An 18,259-nucleotide genomic window follows, 5' to 3' on the forward strand; every position below is an offset into this window, starting at 1 on the left:
TACAAAAATTTCCCCAACTGACTACCTCAAATCTATGACGGGATTGTGTTTTTTAAGCCAGGGAAGGCCTAAGTCGATGAGCATAGGCAGACCCTCCAAGACGTAGCACGAAAGGAACTCACTATGTAGAGTCCCTATGCATAAGTTCACATTATCTACGACTTGGGTCAAATTCCTCTGGCTAAAAGGAACGGAATCAATGGTAAAAATAGGAATGGCTTTTGCTAATGCCCTACCGCCTAGACCATGGGTCTGAGCAAAGCAAGCATCCACCAAACTGACTCCAGCTCCACTATCCACCAAAACTGAAATAGTCTCGGTTTCCCCATCCACTACTATTTCAGCTGAAATGGAAAATGAAGAAATATTAATGGAAGAAATGTATACACATACACATGAAACAACGGATACTGTATGCCTGTGCTAGCATTTCTTTTGTGGTGTTGCTATCAGTGTGTCAAGAGTGGGAGAAGAGGGTTGCATTGACAATCCAACACAATGGGCAGCACTTTGAACACATTTTATAAGTGGTCATAAACTTGTAAAAAAACTCATGAAAGAATAAAGTTACGTTAAAACCAAGCACACCATTGTTTTTCTTATGAAATTCTCAATAAGTTTGATGTGTTACATGACCCTCTTCCCATTGAAAAAAATAAAGTTGGCTCCAAAATGGCCGACTTCAAAATGGCCACCATGGTCACCACCCATCTGGAAAAGTTTCCCCATCCCATAAACTAATGTGCCACAAACAGGAAGTTGATATCACCAACCATTCCCATTTAATTTAGGTGTATCCATATAAATGGCCCACCCTGTATATATTGTATATTTACAGTGCCTTGAAAAAGTATTCATTCCCTGTGAACTTTTCCACATTTTTTTCACGTTACATCCACAAAATCAAATGTATTTTATTGGAATTTTATGTGATATAACAACACAAAATAGCAAGTATTTGTGAGGTATAAAGGAAATGATACATGGTTTTCTAAATATTTTAACCATGTAAGGCTATGTGCCCACGTTGCGGACCTGAAGCATATTTTTTACGCTTCTCCCTGGCGGGAAAATCGCATGCGGATATTACATGCGGTTTTCCCGCCAGGTAGAAGCGTTTGTGAGGCGTCTTTGCATGCATTTCCGCATGCGGGTTATCAAGCACTTCTCCAAGCATCACTTGGAAAAGTGCTTGACAACTTGTTCAGAATGGTAAAAAATAAAAAAATAAACTTTATACTCACCTTCTGATGCATTCTCTGCCCCGTCCGGAGGCTTGAGCGGCTCACGCTGTTGTGTGCAGGACCTGCGGTGACGTCATTGAGTCATGTGGTGAGTCACATGACTCAATGACGTGGCAGGTCCTTCAGACAACAGCGCGACGGAGGGAAAACATCATAAGATAAGTATAAACTTTATTTTATTCTTTTTTTTACAGGTTCTTTGGTACCCAGGTCTGGAGGAGAGTCTCCTCTCCTCCAGACTTGGGTACCATCCGCACATTGATTCCGCTGCGCTTCCGCAAAATTAATGAACATGCTGTGGATTTTTGACTGCAGCATATACGCTGCGGAAAAATCCGCAGCATGGGCATTGACATTGCGGAATGCCATTGGGGACCATGGGGTGCGGATCTACATGCGTTTTTCAAGCGTTTACGCTGCGGAAATTCCGCAGCATATACGCTTGAAAAACGCTACGTGGGCACACAGCCTAAATCTGAAACTTGTGACGTGCATTTCTATTCAGCCCAAAGATGCATGTTACCCCTAAATAAAATCCTTAGTGACCAATTACCTCCAGAAGTCACATAATTAGTAAATTGAGTCCATACCTATATGCATACATACAGCAAGTGAAATAAGTATTGAACACATCATCAATTTCCTCAGTAAATATAATTATTCTAAAGGTTCTATTGAGAAGAAATTCTCACCTCATGTCGGTAGCAACCCATCCAATCCACACAGACAAATAAATCAAGCCATAGATATCGATAAATTAAGTTGTGTAATGACACAGGGAAAAAGAATTGAACACGTTTAATTAATACTTCGTACAAAAGCCTTTTTGTTGGTGATGACAGCTTATGCTTAGTGATAGTTAATTAATCCAGGGATTTAATCTGACTGCCAGATTGGAGTCGGGAAGTGAATTTTTCCTCAATGATGTAAATTGGCCTATACCGCATGTTTTTTTTTTTGCCTTCCCCTGGATCAACGCTGCGGAATAGCTGCAGTGCACAAGAAATAGGCTGAACTGGATGGACGCTTGTCTTTTTTCGGCCTTATAAACTATGTAACTATGTAACTATGATGCCTCCTGTATAGAGGAACTAGTTGCATGCATTGCTCAGGTGTGATTTTGGTCCATTCTTCCACACAAACACTCTTCAAATCCTGAAGGTTCCATGGGCTCCTTCTATAAACTCTGAACTTTAGTTCCTTCCATAATGTTACGTCTGTAAGAGACTGCAGGCTCAAAATGGCTACCTCAGACAGACTTGGCGCAACCACTTTGTCTGGCAGATTCCAGAGAAACCCCAATTCCCTTTAACCCCTATCTATACAAGGGATCTGGTCTTACAACGGGAGCTAGTGGATAGCTACAATGGAAGGGCTGTCGTCCAGAGGCAGGAAAAGTCGCCAAGCAGGGTCAAAGCCGAGTAGTTGTATCAATGACAAAATCAGGAGGCAAGCGGGTAGGCATAATTTAAGCCCCAGTGTCAGAATCAGGAGGTCGGTGCAAGGACAAGATAGTAAGAATGACAATAGTCAAAAAGCAAGCCAAGGTCAAAAGTCAGGACTGTCCATTGGTAGAATAGCAAGGCAAGTTACATAAAAGCAGGTCAAAATATAACTGGCAGTGGACAGCGGGATTTCAGGATCTTAAATAGCTTTGCAGCCCCTCCCAAACCACACAGCAGTTAACTCTATGTCTCCCAGTATGGATGGGACTACAAGTCCCAGAGAACATAAAACTAGAACTGTCGCCCCCTTTACCCGCATCGAGAGCGCAGCGGCGCCTGGTGACAGAAGCAGAGGTAGGACGGCAGGCACTGATACAGATGTCACAGCACTCCCCTTCTAATGAGGGGCCTCTGGACCCTTAGGACCAGGCTTATTTGGAAATAATTGATGTAATCTTTTGATCAGGTTCTCGGCATTGATGTTACTAGCCGACACCCATGATCTTTCCTTTGGCCCATAACCCTTCCAATGAACAAGGTATTGAAGAGATCCTCTCACAAACAAGGACCAAGAGTCAAGGATCTTTTGAACCTCATAGTCAGGACAGGACAGGGTGAGCTGGTGAATGGTATATCTTAAGCAGGGATTTATGGAATACATTGGGTATATGGAAGGAACAGGGGAGTTTTAAACGGAAGGCTACCGAGTTGATGATCTCAATAATTTCATATGGACCAATGAATTTGGGCACTAGTTTACTGGAGGGAACCTTAAGTTTAATAAATCTGGTGAATAACCACACCTTGTTCTCGACCCCTAAATAAGGTTCAGCAGAGCATCTTCTATTTGCCGAAGAGGCCTGTCTACCTTGTGCCCTCCTCAGATTTTCTCTGATCTCAAACCAGATTAGCTTTAATTTATCAGTTGGTTTTCAGACCTGAGGTGTATCTAATTCAGAAGTCGAAAAGGAACAAAAGCGAGGGTGATACCGAAGATTGCAGAAGAACATGGAGGTCTTAACAGATTCTTTATATTGATTGTTTATGGCGAATTCTGCTAAAGGCAAATATTTCACTCAGTCAGACTGATGGTCAGGGATTTAAGACTGAAGAAATTGTTTGTGTGTCTGACTGGCACATTCACTTTGACCCTTGGTCTTTGGGTGGTAGGCAGATGAAAAAGACAATTCTATTTTCATCTTTTCAAAGAATGCCCCTCAAAATTAGGAAATAAACGGAGTTCCTCGATCGGAAACAATATTTTCTGGAATCTCATGTAAATGCACAATGTGTTTAATAAATGACACTGTTTGCTGAATCTGTCAACAACTACCCAAATAACAGTTTTCCTTTCTGAGGGTGGGAGGTCAGTAATGAAGTCCATGGAGATGTGGGTCGAAGGACTTATTGGAGTGGGAAAGGGCTGGAGTAGTCTGGCAAGACAGGTACAGCGTGTTTTGGCTTGGGCACAAATTTCACAAGTGAGCACATATTCCTTACAATCTCCAACTATAGTTGGCCACCAAAAATACCTGGCCACAAGGTAAAGAGTACTGTTAATCACAGGGTGACCTGATAGAAGTGAGTCAAGTGATTCTTGTAGGACTCGCAGACAGAACTGAGGGGGAACAAACAATTTTTGGGTGGGAACATCATCAGGGGCTTGGTATCTGTGGATCTATTCTACAAGATCTAGGGAGACCGAAGATATAACTATCCCTTTAGAAAGAATAGGAATTGGTTCAGAGTCTTCTTTTTGAGATGAACAGAAACTTTGGGAAAGTGCATCAGGTTTAATGTTCTTAGTCCCAGGTCTAAAGATCACAACAAAATCAAATCTTGAAAAGAAGAGAGTCTATCTAGCTTGCCTAGGGTTTGGTCTTTTGGCTGAATTAATTCATTGGAGATAGTCACTGCACTTCTGTGGATGGGTGCACAAATAAGATTGTGTCCCGTAGATAAATCGACAAAAATTTGGCACTCCAGGTGCAAATGGTGCGGTTTATTATACAGAGCAATCTACAGGCAATAAATGTTTTGGTTAGCAATAGACCTTTGTCAGTACACAGATTGCAATGTTGAGACTGCTAGGAGCTCAGCGCTTGTGTGATGCTGTGGCGTCCACTACTAGTAAAATGCAAGAGAATGCTCACCTCCAGGTTACTAGAGGTGGACACCGAGAATCACACAAGCGATGAACTCTTCGCAGTCTCAACATTGCAATCTTGTGTATTGAAAAAAGTCTATTGCTGACCATGTTATCTTTGTTCCTGAATAAATATATATTTACTGTTGAACAGCTGAACAGTACAGAGATTAATCCACTGCCACCAGGTTATGGGCCCAAAAACTTAAAGACTCAGAGAACACACACAGGAGTTTAGACCTGACCCACTATAAGAAGACTGGGTAGAGAAGGATCAAAAAGCACAAAGCACTATCTCCCTTAGTGTAGATGAAAATTTGATTGATCATGTACAGTACAGACCAAAAGTTTGGATACAACTTCTCATTTAAAGATTTTTCTGTATTTTCATGACTATGAAAATTGTACATTCACACTGAAGGCATCAAAACTATGAATTAACACATGTGGAATTATATACTTAACAAAAAAGTGTGAAACAACTGAAAATATGTCTTATATTCTAGGTTCTTCAAAGTAGCCACCTTTTGCTTTGATGACTGCTTTGCACACTCTTGGCATTCCCTTGATGAGCTTCAAGAGGTAGTCACCGGAAATGGTCTTCCAACAATCTTGAAGGAGTTCCCAGAGATGCTTAGTGTTAGAACCTTGCTCTTAGTTTTTTTTTCCTTTGCTGGTCACATGACCTTGTTGGCCTATTTAAGCCTGCTCCGCCCTTCTGGCTTTGCTGGACTTCATTGTATAACTACTTTCTAGCTAGCCTGTGCTCTGTATCTTACTCTGTTAGTTTGCTTGGTCTACGGACCTCTATGTTCTATATATTTTGTTTGTTCGTCTTTCTGCTACTATTTCTGTTAGGAGGTGTCCCATATTCCTCCCAGTCCTTAGTACTTGTAGGGATTCCTTCCCCACATCTATAGGTCTCCGTACAGACTAGCTTAGGACTTTAGCAGGTCTGATCGCTGGATCAGGTTCCCTGTTACATCGTAGGGATTCAGCTGAGTTCTATCGTAGGGACAGATCTCCTCTCTTTCCTTAGCTCTGGTAGCAGAACATAACACTTAGCACTTGTTGGCCCTTTTGCCTTCACTCTGCGGTCCAGCTCACCCCAAACCATCTCGATTGGGTTCAGGTCTGGTGACTGTGGAGGCCAGGTCATCTGGCGTAGCATCCCATCACTCTCCTTCTTGGTCAAATAGCCCTTACACAGCCTGGAGGTGTGTTTAGGGTCATTGTCCTGTTGAAAAGTAAATGATGGTCCAACTAAACGCAAACCGGATGGAATAGCATGCCGCTGCAAGATGCTGTGGCAGCCATGCTGGTTCAGTATGCCTTCAATTTTGAATAAATCCCCAACAGTGTCACCAGCAAAGCACACCCACACCATCACACCTCCTCCTCCATGCTTCACGGTGGGAACCAGGCATGTAGAGTCCATCCGTTCACCTTTTCTGCGTCGCACAAAGACCCGGTGGTTGGAACCAAAGATCTAAAATTTGGACTCATCAGACCAAAGCACAGATTTCCACGGGTCTAATGTCCATTTCTTGTGTTCTTTAGCCCAAACAAGTCTCTCCTGCTTGCTGCGTGTCCTTAGCAGTGGTTTCCTAGCAGCTATTTTACCATGAAGGTCTGCTGCACAGTCTCCTCTTACCAGTTGTTGTAGAGATGTGTCTGCTGCTAGAACTCTGTGTGGCATTGACCTGGTCTCTAATCTGAGCTGCTGTTAACCTGCGATTTCTGAGGCTGGTGACTCAGATAAACTTATCCTCAGAAGCAGAGGTGACTCTTGGTCTTCCTTTCCTGGGGTGGTCCTCATGTGAGCCAGTTTCTTTGTAGCGCTTGATGGTTTTTGCAACTGCACTTGGGGACGCATTCAGAGTTTGCCCAATTTTTCGCACTGACTGACTTTCATTTCTTAAAGTAATGGTGGCCACTTTTTCTTTACTTAGCTGCTTTTTCCTTGCCATAATACAAATTCTAACAGTCTATTCAGTAGGACTATCAGCTGTGTATCCACCTGACTTCTGCACAACACAACTGATGGTCCCGGCCCCATTTATAAGGCAAGAAATCCCACTTATTAAACCTGATAGGGCACACCTGTGACGTGAAAACCATTTCCAGTGACTACCTCTTGAAGCTCATCAAGAGAATGCCAAGAGTGTGCAAAGCAGTCATCAAAGCAAAAGGTGGCTACTTTGAAGAACCTAGAATATAAGACATATTTTCAGTTGTTTCACACTTTTTTGTTAAGTATATAATTCCACATGTGTTAATTCATAGTTTTGATGCCTTCAGTGTGAATGTACAATTTTCAAAGTCATGAAAATACAGAAAAATCTTTAAATGAGAAGGTGTGTCCAAACTTTTGGTCTGTATTGTATGTCACACAAAATAGTTAATAAATAACATTTCCCACATGTCTACTTTACATCAGCACAATTTTGGATCCAATTTTTTTTTTTTCGTTAGGAAGTTATAAGGGTTAAAAGTTGACCAGCGATTTTTCCAACAAAGTTTACAAAACCATTTTTTTAGGGACCACATCACATTTGAAGTGATTTTGAGGGGTCTTTATGACAGAAATTACCCAAAAGTGACACTGTTCTAAAAACTGCACCCTTTAAGGTGCTCAAAACCACATTCAAGAAGTTTATTAACCCTTTACATGAATTTTTGGAATGTGGAAGAAAAAAATGACCATTTAACTTTTTTCACAAAAATGTTACTTTAGACCCAAATTTTTTTATTTTTACAAGGGTAACAGGAAAAAATGGACCCCAAAATGTGTTGTTCAATTTCTCCTGAGCATGCCAATACCCCATATGTGGGGTAAAACCACTGTTTAGGCACATGACAAGGTTCGGAAGGGAAGGAGTCCCATTTGACTTTTTGAATGTAAAATTTGCTTGAATAATTAGCGGACGCCATGTTGAAGCTCATCAAGAGAATGCCAAGAGTGTGCAAAGCAGTCATCAAAGCAAAAGGTGGCTACTTTGAAGAACCTAGAATATAACACATATTTTCAGTTGTTTCACACTTTTTTTTATAAATCACCATTGTGAAGGGAATGGTTTTGTGTGAATGACACAGGGTGAATGACTTCCCTCCCATCTTTATCTCGACCTCAGGATGTGGCTGAGCAAGATTAAATGCTCAGTCACTGTTTATTTTTCTGTGGCTGGGAGTTTGGAGAGGCAAGTCTTCCAGACTGTGGAACTTCAGCTCAGGAGGAGCTGAAGTATGCTGCAAATTGGTGCAGGCGAACCCGCATACATATGGACTATGTTATCCTTTGTCTTTTGTTTTACCTTTATGCCAGCAAGGCTTAGTTTATTTTGCTGAAGTCTGCAGTGCTTTAGGCTGATATAATAAACCTGCAGACGAAACCGTTCCTGTGTCTACTTCCGACTGCAGCCGAGCGAATCGTCTTGCCATAACTCGCTACTCGAAATGAGCATCGGAGCTTTAGGAATTGTTCGGTTCAGGTAATGAGCAAAGCATTTTAGTGCTTGCTCACGCCTACTAATCTTGCGTTAAATCTGTGAACCTTGCCTTCAGAGTCATACTTGGTCTTAAAAACCCATTTACATTTGATTGCTTTCTTGCCTAGTGGTAGTTTGGTGAGTTTCCAAATTTGAAGCTACTTCATTTCCTCATTAGTAGCATTAATCCACTTCAGTTTTTCATGGACAGGTAGTTGTTGCATCTCATTCCATCACTGCGGCTCTGACTTGGGCAGTGTTTTGGCAAAGTAGGATAGACGCTTACCTGGTATACCCTTGTTTCACCTCGACAATCTCCTGCCTTCAGATTCACCTGATTTTGCTGTTGCTTCTTCAGTAGTTGGAGAATCAAACAAACATTTAACATCCTTTTAAAATTGTGACTGAGATTGCTGTTGCTTCAGTTGGACTACTGGTATGATGTCATGAAACTTGAGCAACACAAAGTTTTCATCAATCATTTGTAAGGCAGCGCTAGTTATCATAATGGGGGATACTCGCTGCACCGGGTAAATCAAAGCACATACGCAAAGTCTTTTCCGGTATTTCTCAACTCAGCAGTTTATTGCACTTCATAAACCGCTTATTTCCGGGTCCAACTCCGTGGCCCACCGACACACATATAATGTCCAGGAGCCTCAAGTGGCAGACCGGCCCACTTGGCTCTAGTTACAGCCTCCCCGCAAGGTAATAATAACAATGTCCATATCAATGTTCATATAAACCGTGTTTTTACCTTTGCCGGCTTATGGCTGCTTCCGTCCGTTTGGTTCCACCACCACTGTGGCTGTACTGCTTCCCAGATGGGGTCTCTAGCCTCTGGCCCTCCAAGGCTTACTGGCGTCCAGTCACAAGACCCAGGCTTCACCCTCCGGGAGTTATCAGCAAGCCTCTACCTTCCCAGCCACTAGCATCCACTCCCAGGATCCAGTCTCGGCCTTTCAGGCTGCCAGGCTTCACTCGGCCTCACTAGGCTCCACACGAACAGTGTCCCACCCACACGGGGAACAGGCCTCATGCCTTTCACACCTGACACAGGAACACTCCCACACAGGAACACATAGGGTTTATATATCCTGCAGCACACACACACACACCCACAGATAGGACCTTCTGTGTGCATAAGGACCTGTGTGATGTCACGGTCATGTGACCAGTCAGTTAAAGGGGAAGGTACATGGTCATTCAAAACACACTGAACCATTAAAGGGATGTCTGCTACATCACACAATACATATCTGCTTATTGTGCTCTTTTTCGTTTCTGGGTGCAGGATTCTGGCTTTCACTGTAGCCCACGAGCATACCTTTTTTTGCGTGAGATTCCCACTTGATGTTTTTCTTTGGAAATATGTGCAAATGCTTTACTTCCGAATATTCTTGTGTGTTTGTAGTTTAGGCTTATTGGTGTTACATTGCTCAAATGTAGTTTACTTAGTAGCTTTACCTGGTAGTCTGTTTTGCAGATAGCAAGCTGTCCTAATTGCTACACCCCAATATGTTGACAAATCTGTGTCAAATTGCATTCTTCTTCCACTTTCACAAAGTGTCCAGTTACTTCTTTCCACTACACCATTTTGTTCTGGGTTGTATGGTACAGTGGTCTGAAACACAATTCTATTTTTCCTTAAAACTCTTTGTGTCTGATTACTTGTATATCCAGTTCCATTATCTGCATGCAAAATTTTTGGCATTCTCCCAAATTTGTTATATAATTCAGCAAGATATATTTCAAGTTTCTCTGGAACTTCATCTTTGCTGTGAAGCAGATAGACAACTGTATCTTGAATAAGCATCAAGAAATGTGAGAAAATAACTCTTCTTTCCAGGAGTTTGAGTATTCATTGGACCACAGATATCTGTGGGTATCAAGTCCAGAAGCTGTTCTGATTTTGTAGTACTATTCTTAAGACAGGATTTTATTGACATTTTGCCTTGAAAACAGTTAGTACATTTCGTTGTCTGATTACACAGATCGACTGTAATACCATCAGCTAGTTGTTTTTGAACTAACTTTCTTATTGCTTCTGGGTCTCTATTTGCAAGACCTGTGCCACATGCTGGAGAAAAGTTGTAGGCTCAGTTCACTAAGGCTACTAGCCATAGTGAAAAATATATCCCCTAACATATAACACCAGTGACTCTGTCACAGAGTATAATGGGAGTCAATGGGAAATCCAAGCATTTTTCCAGCAGACCCTACAAGGAGATTTGTGGGGCAGTGAAAACGTTGAAATGGATGTAAAAAGTGCTGAATGTAAGGAGAACAGCATGGGGAAGATGCCTGGAATTATCTCTGACTCCTAGATCGCTGCTGAGAACAATGGTGTCATACTTTTACTCCATTTTAAGAACGGACAATAAAACATTCAAAATAAAAAAAATTGTAGTTTAATGGAAAAAAATGTTAAGAAACATTCTTTCTTGTACAATGACTAGTATATAAAGAAAAATTTAAAAAGGATTTAAAAAAAATAATTTAAGTAAACCAAAATTTACATTTTTATTAAAAAAAATTGAAATGTCAGTGTAATTTATGAGGGAAGCAAGAACTGCCAAAAATTAGATGGAAGAGGGACACCCTGTATTAGACATAAAGGAACATTCTGTTCAAATTATCATTTAGTGGTACTCCTAGACTCATAAAGGCTATGCACGAAGTGCAAAGCCTGGCAAAAATTATCAGCAGGGTCATCCATACACTCTTGAAGGCATGAACTGTAGTACCTCATTCAAATATTGTGAACAAAGTGTAGTTTTGGCACTCTTACACTCAAAAGCTCTTCACACGGCTCAAAGCCTGCCAAAAATTACAAGCATGGTCATCCATACACCATTGAAGGCACCACTTGTAGTACCTCATTCAAATATTGTGAACAACATGTAGTTGTGATTCTCCTACACTTATAAAATCTCTGCACACAGTGCAAAGCCTGCCAAAAATTACAAAACAGGGTCATTCATACACCCTTGAAGGCAACAACTGAAGGGTCTCATTCAAATATTAAGAAAGTGTAGTTGTGGTACTTCTACACTCAAAAGTGCAAACCCAGAAAAACATTATAAGGAAAGGTCATCCATCAGTGAAGGCGAAACTGGAGGGCCTCACTCAAATATTGAAGATTTAAAACACTTTATGTGCTGCTGTCATCTGGTGGTGGAAAATTCAGGGCTAGTCCAGGTTTTGTTAATTTTTATCAGAGAGAGCATGTCAGGATTTTCTGTCTGTTATGATACCCCAGCAGCACAAAAAACCCGCTCAGATAAGACGCCAGTGGCAGGGCAGCAAAACACCTCCAAGGCATAGAGGACAACTCATGCCAGGTGTCCAGCTTTGAGACCCAATATTTGAAGGTCGCAGAGGAATTAGGGAGTATGCTGGTTTGGTCGGCCAAATATTGCTTGACCATCTTTAAAAATGTTTCCCTCCTTGTCAAAAATATCAGGTCATCAGGGCATGAATGCTGGGAGGGTGTCATGAAATTGACCCAGGCCTTTGACAGTGTACCCCTGCCTCTGCTTTACCTGGTGTGTGTCTCCCTCGCCTCTCCTCCTTGGTTGAGCAAGGAAGCTTGCCTCCTGACGCTAGCATTGTCTGATGGGAATTTTTTCAACATATTTTACACAATGGCCTTCTGCTATAGCACCATTTTAGTAGACCTCTCCAGCTCAGGAAGGAAAGATGCAAAGTTCTCCTTGTAGCGTGGGTCTAGCAGGGTGAGCAACCACTACTCTTTTTTGGCCAAGATGAATATAACGCGAGGTTCACGGGAAAGGCAGCAGTACATGGAGTCAAACATATGTGCCAATCTACCTACAGCCATTACTTCCCTGTCTCCATCATGATGATGACTCTCCATCTCCTTATCCACCTCCCTTTCTTCCTCCTCACTCCTCTCCTCAGCCCACGTAGGAGATGAGATGAAGCTTGTGTCGGTACTAGCATCTGTTGCGCTAGCAACCAACTCCTGTTCCTTCTCCTCTTCAGCCTTCACCTCCTCACTGTTACCCAATCCACGCTGAGCAGATGAGATGAGGATGGGCTGGGTAGTATCTGCCTTTCTCATGTCTTCCTCCACCCTGTCCGCATGCATAGCTTCATGTTTAATTGTGAGCAGCAACTGTCTAAGTAGGCACATAAGTGGGATTGTTGCGCTGATTATGATGTCATTGCTGCTCATCATCTTTGTGGAGTCCTCAAAGTCTTGGAGAATCACATAAATGTCAGACATGCATGCCCACTCTTCAGCTGTTATGTGTGCAGGCTTACCAGAATACAGATGGGCGTGTTGGAACTGGTAATCGACAACTGGCCTCTGCTGCTCACAAAGCCTTGCCAACATGTGCAGTGTGTCACGTCACACACCAGTCAATGAGCTGGCATGTACTCCTGCATTGAGTAGAAGCACTTCTCCCTCTTATTAAATGGTCCTGAGTGGGAGAGGGGACAAATAAGGGCTGATTCAGGAGAACAGCAAGTTACGTGGCCTCAGCATCTTCACCATCTGAAGTAACCTGGGGAACAGGAAAAGATAGGATGCCCCTAGTGTTAGGTACAGGGTAGAATCCCTTGGTTCCGGGTTGTCATACAACGGCATTGTGACATGGGCTCTGACGCAGCAGACCTTGACCAGAAGCTCTGGAAAATCTCGGTAGGTTTTCAGAAACTGCTAAACTACCAAGTTCAGCACGTGGGCAAAGCATGGTACAGGTGTGAGCTTGCCAAGCTTCACTAGCCCATTATCACACACGACCATGCCTGGTTGTAAGTTCAGCAGTGTGAGCCACAGATGTGTCTAGTCTGCTATTCCTTTCAATAACTGCCGCGGTGTGCGGTTTGTATACTGTACTAGACAAATTAGCTTCAGCAGATCGTGTTGCAGCTTCACTGAGACAGTGCTGAAAATCTTCCAGCTGATATGGATGACGTGCCCTGAGATACCAAATCAGAGATTGAAAATGCGAAGAGAAGAAGCGGGGGGGGGGGGGGTGCAGGAACTGATGTCGGGGAAATCCTGATAGAAGTAGGGCCAGCAATCCTCGGCATAGGTAGCACATGTGCTGTGCCAGGGTGAGACTTGGTCCTGGCCTCCACAATGTTCACCCAGTGTTCAGTCAGAGAAAGGTAGCATCCGTGGCTACAAGCACTTGCACTCGTGTCAGTCGTTAAGTCGTTAAGTGGACAATCCCAGTAAGTGCGTTGGTAAGGGCATGGGTGTTTTTCGTGAACGCATGCTGGTACAAGGTGAGGACGCCACGGGAGAAATAATGGTGGCTGGGCACTGAGTACCAAGGGATGGCTGCCGGCATGAGTCAGCGGAAATCCTCCGTGTCAACAAGCCTAAACGGCACTTAGCATTTTGGCCTGTCGGTGGTTATTGGGGAACTTTCTTTTTCGCTCTAAGGCCTAGGGTAGGAAAAGCTGAATGCTGTGCTGGGACAAGGGAGTGCCTGATGACGGTCCCTCAGAATGTGCAAGGACAGGTACAGGGCAGGAGACATCTGTGCCAGTGTCATGGACAGGGGATTGGCAAGCACCAAGCACAGGGGAAGAGGCAGTGGTGTCACCCAAGCGTTCGACTCATCAGTGCTTAGATGACATGTGCCTGATCATGCTGCTGGTGGTTAAGCTCTTAGTGGTCAGACCCCTGTTGATCTTGGCATGGCACAGGTTGCAAATGATCATCTTTTTGTCTCAGAACTCTCTTTGAAAAAGTCCTACATTGGGGAACACCAAACTCTTTGACGGAGAAATTCAAGACTGTCGACGTCTCTGCAGAACAGTTGCCCACCTTCTCCCTCTGGTCACCCCACTGCCTCTTCCTGCTTGTTTTGGTGCTGACAATCCCATCCCCCCTCAGTGCTGCTGGCCTCAATGTGCATGCCTGTTTCCCAGGTTAGGTCAGTGACTGTCATCCACCACCTTGTCTTCCACCGCCGCACCCTGGTCCTCCTGACATGGTGACACAACAAACAACCTGACTTATCAGCAACTGTGTCTCATCATCATCTACCTCCTTAGACAAAATCTGCCGTTCTCTACCGTCATCTTCTTATGACCAATGCTGCACCTCTTGGAACATGCAGGGTGAGAGGCCACAATCAAGATGTGATAATGTAAAGAGCTCCTTGGAGTGTCCTAGTGTGGGATCACTGGTCTAATGGGACTTAACATGGTGGGATGAAGGAGGATCAGGGTGAGGATTAAGGGATTCAGCCTCTTGGCTGGTGAGACTGGACTATGTGGAAGAATGGGTGGTGCTGGCAAGCATGATGGAAGCATTATCTGCTATCCATCCGACCACCTGTTTGCACTGGTGTGGTTTCAGAAATGGTGTCCCGTGCCTGTAAAGTGGGACAGGAAACTATCCCTATCCCTGCTCTAGCAACAGAAGCAATTGCACCGGCCCCACGTTCTTCCCGTCTGCGTGCACCATCATCCACACTTCCACTTCCATGTCTCTTACCGCACACTTTATGTATTTTTCTAATTGCTTGGAAACCAAGTTTAAACCTTGATTAATTGAAACTAAATTTAAAAAAAACAAAAAAAAAACAAAAGTTGTCACATGTAGAACACCAAACATTTTTTTTTAAATTTCATACCACCGTAATTTCACACAAAGCAGGTTAAACTGTATGGATGACAATAGTCAATTTTTGGAACAAAAATATTTCGTCACCTCTATCAGGCCAAGTTTTTTTTTTTACATTTCAAACCACTGTAATTTCACACAAAGCAAGTGAAACGGTATAGATGACAATAGTCAATTTTTGGAGCAAAAAAAATGTGGTCATCTGTACCAGGCCAAGCATTTTTTTTTTCCAAACCACTGTAATTTCATGTAAAGGAGGTTATACTGTATGGGTGAAAATAGTACATTTTTGAAACAAAAAAAAATGTGGTCACCTGCAGCAGCTATATATTTAGCGACGGACTGCAAAGCCCTAAGCCCTCCCTAGAAGCAGTATTCAGCCCTCTTTGCTTCAGCAGTTGTCCCTAAAGCAAAATGCAGAATGTATTGCATAGAAACAGAAAAAGAACAAGATTGGCCCTTAGAAGGACTTTTAGTATGATAATTCAGCATCAGCACCAGTATCACCAGTAGAGAACTCTGATTCATGAAGCTGTGCACATACAGTCTTGGACAACTACGCTCTCCCTCCAATCACAACTGTCCCTGAGCTGTACAATGGCGTCAGTGTGCCGAGCGTGTCGTCACCGGTCCTTTTATAACCTCTGATGAGGTAATGCGGCCAGGCAATCACAGTAATGCCACTACCAAGATGGCTGCAGCTTTACAGTGACCGTCAAGAAATCCCTGCATGTTTATTGGCTTTGTAACAGGTGCAAACATGCAGGGCAGGGATTTGGGCTTGAAATCCTAACACCAGCAAATGCTCGGCAAGTGCCGAGCACATCCGAGCACCCAGATACTCGAGTGATATCAGAGTATCACTGAGCACATTCACTCATCACTAAAAATTAGTTGAAAAAGAAATCTCAGAAATATGGTGAAGATTATGATGACACATTTTCTCCAGTTGCTAAACAGACCACATTCAGGACTTTAATGGCTATAGTTGCTGTACAAAAGATGTTTGTCGGACATTTGGACATCAGAACGGCCTTTTTAAATTGTGACATTGAGAGGACTTGTAAATGACTCAACCTCAAAATAGTAAAGAATGAGAATTTTCAAAAAGAAAGCAGAAGTTAAAAGTCAGGACTGTCCACTGGGAGAATAGCAAGGCATGTTATACAGAAGCAGGTCAGAATATACAGTAACTGGCAGTGGACAGCAGGATTTCAGGATCTTAAATAGCTTGTGCTTGCTACCTCACCCAAACCACACAGCAGCTGAGTGTCTCCAAGTATGGATGGGTCTGCAAGTCCTAGAGAACACAAAACTAGAACTGTCACCCAGCATCACCCGCAACGAGATTGCGGGCACTTTCTGTTGACTGAAGCAGAGGCAGGAAGGGCAAGCACTGATACAGATATCACAGAAATTTTATATTTGAATCAGGTCAGGTGATTGGCTGGGCCATTCAAGCAGCTTTATTTTCTTTCTCTGAAACCAGTTGCGTTTCCTTGGTTGTGAGTTTGGGATAATTGTCTTCCTGAAATGTCCACCCTCATTTCATCTTCATCATCCTGGTAGATGGCAGCAGATTTTTATCAAGAAATGTCTTGGTACATTTGTCTTTTCTTCCTGCCATCAATTATATGAAGTTTGCCAGTGCTGTATGCTGAAAAACAGCCCCTCACCATGATGTTTCCACCTCCAAATTTCACTGTTGGTATGGTGTTTTTGGAGTGATATGTAGTGCATTTTGGCCTACACACATGGTGTGTATTATGGCATCCAAAGAGTTCAATTTTGATCTGACCAGACTATATTCTCCCAGTATTTCACAGGCTTGTCTAAATGTTGTTGAGCAAACATTAAATGCGTTTGAACATGCATTTTGTTCAGCAACGGTGTCTTGCGTGGTGAACGTGCAAACAGGCCATGGAGGTTGATTGCATTACTTATTTTTTTCTTTGAAACAATTGTACCTGTTGATTCCAGGTCTTTCTGTAGCTCTCCACAGATGGTCCTTGGCTCTTGGACAACTATTTTGATAATTCTTTTCCCTCCTCTGTTTAAAATATTGCAGGGAGCACCTGGTCGTGGCCGGTTTATGGTGAAATGATGTTCTTTCCACTTTCTGATTATGGCCCCAACAGTGCTAGTTTAGAAATTCTTCTGTAACTAATGCCATCATTATGTTTTGCAAGAATAAGGTTGCAAAGATCTTGAGACAGTTCATTGGTTTTACCCATCATGAGAAATTTCTTGTGTGGCACCTTGGTAATGAGACACCTTTTTATTAGCCATCAGTTGAACCAGCTGATACTATTTTTCACTAATTGGCGGGGTTATTTTGCTTTCTAATTACTAATAGATTTTAGCTGGTGTCAGGACTTTCCATGGCTTTTTGCACCTCTTTCTTCATGTGTTCAATACTTTTTCCCTGTTTAATTTCTCATTATTGCATATAACTTAATTTATCCACATCTATGGTTTGCTTGCTTAGCCTGTGTGGATTGGAGGGGTTGTTGTGAGAATTTCACATCAATAGCATCTTTAGAAATATATTTACTTAGAAAATTGGTGAAATGTTCAATATGTTTCACCTGCTCTATATATGGTCTGTAGAGCTGTGGTGTATTACTAGAGTCTACCACTATTTGGTCATTTTACTGTGCTAATATTAGTGTTAATAGGGTTAAATGAGACTGCAGGTACCATCTGCTATATTATCTGTACTTAAAAGTTTTCATTTGTTATCTGTAGTTCTACAAAAACTGCAGCTGACAGTGTAATGTGCCTTTAAATTTGGTTACTTTGCTGTTATATTATGGTTGAGGACTGGACATGTAAAAAGGTATGGTCAGCAGAAAGTGGAATGTCACCTTGCTGGATCTCCTGACCATCAATGCATTTTTCAAAAATTAGCAAGTATGCTGAAAGTCTTTCAACGCAAATTCACATGTAATCACAAAAACGTATTTTGCAGTATAGTGATAAATGGTGGTCAAGTTGAGGGCAAACATGCTCCTTGACTTGATGTCCTTAAGCTTCATCAGGAGTTGCCAAAAATAAGCTTTTTTTTTAAAGCTTATTGATTGATCTTGTGAATTTGCATATTTTGTGTAGCTATATGAAGTGGAATCTTCCCTAACAGTAAACCCAGATGTGGCGTTCATATCACACCCCTGATGCCACCCGCAAAACAGTGTTGTTGAATTTTATGGCCAAGTACTTTTGCTAGAGGAAAAACTGTTCTCCCTGCAAAGTCTAATAATTGTTTAAGGCCGGTTTCACCTGTCAGTTTTTTATTCAGATGTGCAAAAATGATCAGTGTT

General features: G+C 42.5%; 1 protein-coding gene across 3 annotated transcripts in view; it reads right to left on the reverse strand.

Annotated features, from left to right (window-relative positions):
• KMO (kynurenine 3-monooxygenase) overlaps nt 1-18,259 on the reverse strand; it is a 1,041,428-nt gene that overhangs the window by 25,545 nt on the left and 997,624 nt on the right. The gene's annotated exons all lie outside the window — the stretch shown is intronic.

The sequence above is a fragment of the Phyllobates terribilis genome, unplaced genomic scaffold (genome assembly GCF_046119375.1).
Source record: "Phyllobates terribilis strain yellow unplaced genomic scaffold, ASM4611937v1 Scaffold_3__8_contigs__length_932513732, whole genome shotgun sequence".
Classification (NCBI taxonomy): Eukaryota; Metazoa; Chordata; class Amphibia; order Anura; family Dendrobatidae; genus Phyllobates; species Phyllobates terribilis.